This window comes from Moschus berezovskii, chromosome 8, assembly GCF_049115385.1.
Source record: "Moschus berezovskii isolate FMDL1 chromosome 8, NW_MosBer_1.0, whole genome shotgun sequence".
Taxonomy (NCBI): Eukaryota; Metazoa; Chordata; class Mammalia; order Artiodactyla; family Moschidae; genus Moschus; species Moschus berezovskii.
The window spans coordinates 69,544,868-69,551,531 of record NC_142467.1 but is presented as its reverse complement, the minus strand read 5'-3'; positions in this window follow the sequence as shown (position 1 = coordinate 69,551,531).

Here is a 6,664-nt window from a genome sequence, read left to right as displayed (position 1 = left end):
CTGTCTTGTTACTGATGATGTTAAACTTGATTAGCAAAGACAGGTTTTGAGTTAAGAGGTGGTGGGAGGAACATGTGTTACAAAAAGAGGAATGTTCCAGCCTGGGCAAGTGTCCAGCCATTGCTTTGGGAAGTAAGTCTGTCCACTCACTGCCCACAGGGGAACTTAAACCTAAAGTGAACGTCTATCCCTCAGGCTTGGGCTGTGCAAAACCACCATCCCTTCTTCAGGTGTTAAAAAATCAGGCTGGCGTGATGGAAGGCACTGACTTTGGCCTTGTCAATCCTATCCTCTAGGTTACTATTTCTCAAACACAGTTTCTCATGTTTGACCATGATCTATAATAATAGCAACAGTAATAAGAATTATGAAAATAAAATAAATAGTACTTACTGAACCAGGCATGGTACTAGATGCTTTACATTTAATTTTTTTATTCAGTCTTTATAATAACCTTGAGGTAGTTACTTTTTTTTTTTTTTTTAAAGAAATTGAGACTCAATGAGATCAAGAAAATTACCCAGAGTCACGAAATCTCTAAGATGCAGGCCAGGACTCAAGGCCAGGCCTCTGGGCCCTTGACTCTTATCCTTCACCACTTAACCATGCTGCCTCCAACCAGCCAAAGGGCCATAGGAGTAATATACATCAGGAAAGGACCCAGCCCACTCATGTACACACACCTCCCCACATACTCTCCTATATTTACACAGTCACACACACAGATACTCATACTTACAGTTAACATAACTGAAATAGAAGATATATAGAATCTGCCTCTACCAGGTGTGATGCCTGAATTTCATCTTGTCTTCCATTTCATTTTTCAAAATGTTGGACATTAATGGTTCTCTGAAGGATGGGGAATCCCTGCCTGTAACCCACTAGCCTGAGAGATGCTCACACTGTACTTTCTTCTAGGTGTCAACCCTCGGGCCAGATATCAGTGGGACCCAGAGGGTAAGGACTATGAGGATTGGCTGTGTCACAGATATTTCTGGGAAAATCTGTAATTATGAGAGTGGAATATGGGTTAAACTTTTTGAGTTTCCTCACATAAATTTTGAAGATTTTGATTCAGTAACTTATCACTCTTTTTAAAATATTAATTATATATTTTGGCTGCTCTGCATCTTTGTTGCTGTGTGCAGGCTCTCTCTAGTTGCAGGTTCAGCAGTTGCAGCACATGGGCTTAATTGCCTCAAGGCATGTGGAATCTTCCTAGACCCCTGTCCCCTGCATTGGCAGGTGGATTCTTAACCACTGGGCCACCAGGAAAGCCCCATCATTCCTTTTGCTTAATAAGAATTACGTGCTTTGATGGAAAGTCACAAGAAAATCGTCAAAGATACTTTTAAAATATGTTTTGAAGAAAAGTCCAACCCCTTGTAGCCAAAGTCTTTACAGCTAATTTCTTCTTTTCTAGTCAGTGATCAATGAAATGAAAGTTTCTAAGCCTTTTATGAGCTCTAGGCATTAAAGACTAAGGAGGTCTGGAGCTTCCAAACCTTGCACATTCCAAATAAGGCTTTGCCTGGCTCTTGGGAGGTAACTTCTAAGACTTTGGAATAACTTGTCTGATAAGAGAGTCTTTGTTTACCTGGGGTTTGGACCACCTCATATAGTCTACAACAATAACTTGAGTTATATTAGGTACCTTGGGCCATGCAGTGTCAACTTGACCCCTGCAAGGGCTGGAGACTAAGGTCAACCATAAAAACTTCCATAAAACTCTGAACACCAAGGCTCAGGTGAGCTTTTCTGAAAGATAGTATTTTGTGCTGTCATCAATGGAGAACAAAAGCACTGTTCGTATGACTCCACCAGAAGAGAACACCTGGAAGCCTGCTCCTGGTCTTTTCTGGACCCTGTAGGTTTTGGGGGGAACCTGGACCCTGTTACTTATTTTAATCTGTATCTTTCCACTGTAATAAACCATAGCCATTAATATAACAGATTTTCTCAGTTCTGTGAATCCTTCTATTGAAGCTGAGAATAGTCTTGGGGATCCCCAACAACAGGCTGTTGTTTGGGAACTTAAACAGAAAGCCCCCAGAGGGGTGTGACTGTGACTGCTATCTAGTTTTGCTCTAACTTCATGGAGACTAGTCCCAACTCTGCAGCATTAGTGCTTTTTGGTGTGAGTGGCCCCCATACATGCAGAGGCCATATTGCCAGCCCAACTGAACACATGCTGCTGCTGCTGCTAAGTCACTTCAGTCTTGTCCGACTCTGCGTGACCCCATAGACGGAAGCCCACCAGGCTCCCCCGTCCCTGGGATTCTCCAGGCAAGAACACTGGAGTGGGTTGCCATTTCCTTCTCCAATGTGTGAAAGTGAAAAGTGAAAGCGAAGTCGCTCAGTCGTGTCCGACCCTTAGCGACCCCATGGACTGCAGCCTACCAGGCTCCTCCATCCATGGGATTTTCTAGGCAAGAGTACTGGAGTGGCTTGCCATTGCCTTCTCCGCAACTGAACACATACTTGGGTATAAAATATTAGGGGGAGGATGTGAGCAGTGAGGGGTCTGCTGCTCAAGGGAGCAAATCTGTGGCAAGACTGCCTTTGAGAATGTTGTGACTAATGGACTCTGACCCTGAGAAAGCAGCTGAAGGAGAAGCAGCAGCATAGGTATGAGGGTGGGGAAAGACTCCTATCTGTCTTTGGCGGACCAGGAAAAACAAAACCAACCCTTGCTTTATTCAGAACCCTGTTAATCAGTTCCCTCATTTAATTGGAAATGTGACTTTCTGATATCCCTTTGGGGGTAGGGTGGGAGGAGCTAAATTACAGGGAAATGAGTAAACTCAGAGATTTGGGAACTATAGCCTGGTGGGGCCTGGCTTCTGTTGGGGAGGTCCAAGTTCAGGGGCCTTGTTCTAAAAAATGAATGATTTGTGAGTGACTCAGTGGTTCTTGCCAGACTATGAGCAGATCAGTGTGTTTCAGGAAGAGTTCAACCCTAAGTTTCTGTTTTATTTTCACATAATAGAAACTTGAATACAGACCCTAAGCTCCTTCTTTGAGATTTGTCTGAATTGTCTGGGCTCCCAGACCACAACAGAGAGATCAACACCCTGTCCTCTCCAGGTTGGCAGCTGAGATCTGGCCTGCAAGCACATGTAGTCATTGAGGCCACTGAGATATTGAAGTTCACTCAACTCAGCCTCCGTGATTGGGAGGACAGGTGGCCTGGAAGGAGCTCCACTCATACCCTGCAATCCAATCCACTTTCCTTCATGGCTTGTGCTTTCCTTAAGGCTGGCAGCTTTCAATACCATTTATATACTGCCTACCCCAGTCTATCTATCTAGCCAGGAGCTCTACATGAGTCTATTGAGATATCTAATAGGCACCTCACATGGGTCAAATTGATCTGCTAATCTCTGTCCATCCCAGCCCAAACTTGCTATCTTCCCAGTTTAAATAAAAATATCCCCACACTTCCAGCTGCTTGAGACAAAATCCAGGGGGTTGTTCTGGACTCCTCTCACACTCACATCAGCAGATTCCATCAGCTCTACTTTCAACTTCTCAGCACTTCCCCTGCTCCCATCCTGGTCCCAACCACCATCTTCTGTCTGGATATCGCTGTAGCGTCCCAGCTTCTCTCCTTGCATCTGCTGCCCCCTACTAGTCTATTGTCAACATGGCAGTTAGAGACCATGTCTCCTTCAAGTGTTTAAATGAAGGGAAGGGCATTATACATGGATTGTTGGACTCTCTATTAAATTTGGATAAATAATATTTTTAAAATATAAGAACATATATTCCGGAGGGATGGAATGGGGAGGGTGGTGGAGGGGGGTTCAGGGTGGGGAACACATGTACACCTGGGGCAGATTCATGTCAACATATGGCTAAACCAATACAATAATGTAAAGTAGCCTCCAATTAAAATAAATAAATGAAAATAAAAAATAAATAAAAGGACATATATTTAAAAAACAAAGAAATGAATTCTTTATATTCATTGAAACTCTTTTCATGTGCTATAGCTATATAGAAGACGTGAAAAAGAGTGACATATTCCTCTGTATGCCAAGTTTCCATGTCTTTCCCCACTAATATTTCTATTAATGCTATGTCTGTTTAATTTTGTATAGTATATTCTATATGTTGTCATACATAAGTATCATGGAATTAATACTGTATAATATAAATATAATACTACCATAAGCATGTACATTGTATTCTTGGTGTTATATAATACATATTATGTTTAATTGTGCATATATTTATCATCTCCATGGATATTCTTTACCAATAGTAATTTTAAATTTTACATAGGACATTAACTCCTTAATCATACAGAGTGCATTCAATCAGTTCAATTCTCATCAGCATGTATATCACAGTCAGTATCATCCCTTAACAAGCAAGTCTAGGGAAACAGCAGCCTCTTGGTTAATGCCACATTCGTTGCCCTGGGCCTGTTAATAGCAAAAGATTCTAGCTTGACTCTATACTTGGCATCTGATTCTTTCTTCAGAGCCATCTTGCCTAAAAATTTCATGCATTCCCCTAAATAAGACGCCGGAAATAGATGGAAAAACAGTGGAAACAGTGTCAGACTTTATTTTTTTGGGCTCCAAAATCACTGCACATGCTGATTGCAGCCATGAAATTAAAAGACGCTTGCTCCTTGGAAGGAAAGTTATGACCAACCTTGATAGTATATTAAAAAGCAGAGACATTACTTTGCCAACCAAGGTCCGTCTAGTCAAGGCAATGGTTTTTCCCGTGGTCATGTATGGATGTGAGAGTTGGACTGTGAAGAAGGCTGATCGCCGAAGAATCGATGCTTTTGAACTGTGGTGTTGGAGAAGACTCTTGAGAGTCCCTTATACTGCAAGGAGATCCAACCAGTCCATTCTAAAGGAGATCAATCCTGGATGTTCATTGGAGGGACTGATGCTAAAGCTGAAACTGCAATACTTTGGCCACCTCATGCGACGAGTTGACTCACTGGAAAAGACTCTGATGCTGGGAAAGGTTGGGGGCGGGAGGAGAAGGGGACGACGGAGAATGAGATGGCTGGATGGCATCACCGATTCTGTGGACATGAGTTTGAGTGTACTCCGGGAGTTGGTGATGGACAGGGAGGCCTGGCGTGCTGTGATTCATGGAGTCGCAGAGAGTCAGACACGACTGAGCGACTGAACTGAACTGAACTGACTGACTGATGAACAGATGACTAACCTGCTAGTGGTCCCATAGAACTGTGATGTCATGCATGTGGCATACTTAATTGTTGAGTAGCCTGTGATTCTTCTCATGGCTAATGAAGGCCTTGACACTTAAGCTCAGGTAGCTGAGCTATAATTGAATGTTATTTATCAATATCATCAACTGTAAAGTGTTATTTGGTTCATGTTTGTCAGACATGATAATTTTAATATGTAAAAATTTATCCCACACATACACATGTAGATGCATATGCATACAAGTGAAATAAACTCAGTGATCACTTAAATAAAGATAGAAGTTTAATTCCTCATGTTCCTTTTCCTCCTTAAATATGTCTTACAGCATTTTTACAAACACCCTAAAAAAGTCATCAACCCCCTAAAGCAAGACAGTATTTATAAATGAGCTACGAGAGATTTATTTGAAATTTGCTTATAAGATAATAAACTTAAAACTTTTTTTTCCAAATTTTTTTCTTTAAAACATCCTATTTCTCAGTTAAAGACAATTTCAAAATTTACATTTTAGAAAGCATTCTGGTTTAAAGGGCTGATTTTTCTAATTCCTATTATGTAGGTTTTTTTCCTCCTTTTCATCCCCAATTTTTTGCATCATTAACATTAACAAATAATTTGTTAATATGGTGTATCACATTGATTGATTTGTATATATACACTTTGCACCCCTGGTGTAAACTTCAGTCAGTTGTAGTGTGCGATCCTTTTAATGTATTACTGGATTCTATTTGCTAGTTTTCCATCAAAGATTTTTGCATTTATGTTCTTAAGTGATACTGGATCGTAATTTTCTTTTTGTGTGATATTATGTCTGGTTTTGACATCAGAGTGATGGTGGCCTAATAGGATGAGTTTGAGGATATTCCTCCCTCTGCAATTTTTGGAAGAGTTTGAGAAGGATAAGTGTTAACTCTTATCTAAATGCTTGATAGAATTCACCTGTGAAGCCATCTGGCCCTGGATTTTTGTTTGTTGGAAGATTTTTTATTACAGTTTCAATTTCAGTGCTTGTGAATGGTCTGTTCATATTTTCTATTGCTTCCTGGCTCAGGCTTGGAAGGTTGTACTTTTCTAAACATTTGTCCATTTCTTTGAGGTTGTCCATTTTATTGGCATATAGTTGCTTGTAGTAGTCTCTTATGATCCTTTGTATTTCTGTGGGGTCAATTGTAATTTCTCCTTTCTTCATTTCTAATTTTATTGATTTGAGTCTTCCCACATTTTTTCTGAATGAGTCTGGCTAGTGTGGCACTAGTGGTAAAGAACCCACCTACCAATGCAGGAGGTGTAAGAGACGTGAATTCCACCCCTGGGTTGGGAGAAGGGCATGGCAACTCATTCCAGGGTTCTTGCCTGGAGAATCCCATGGACAAAAGAGCCTGGCAGGCTTCAGTCCATAGGGTAGCAAAGAGTCAGACACAACTGAAGTGATTTAACACAAGGGTTAATCTATTTTG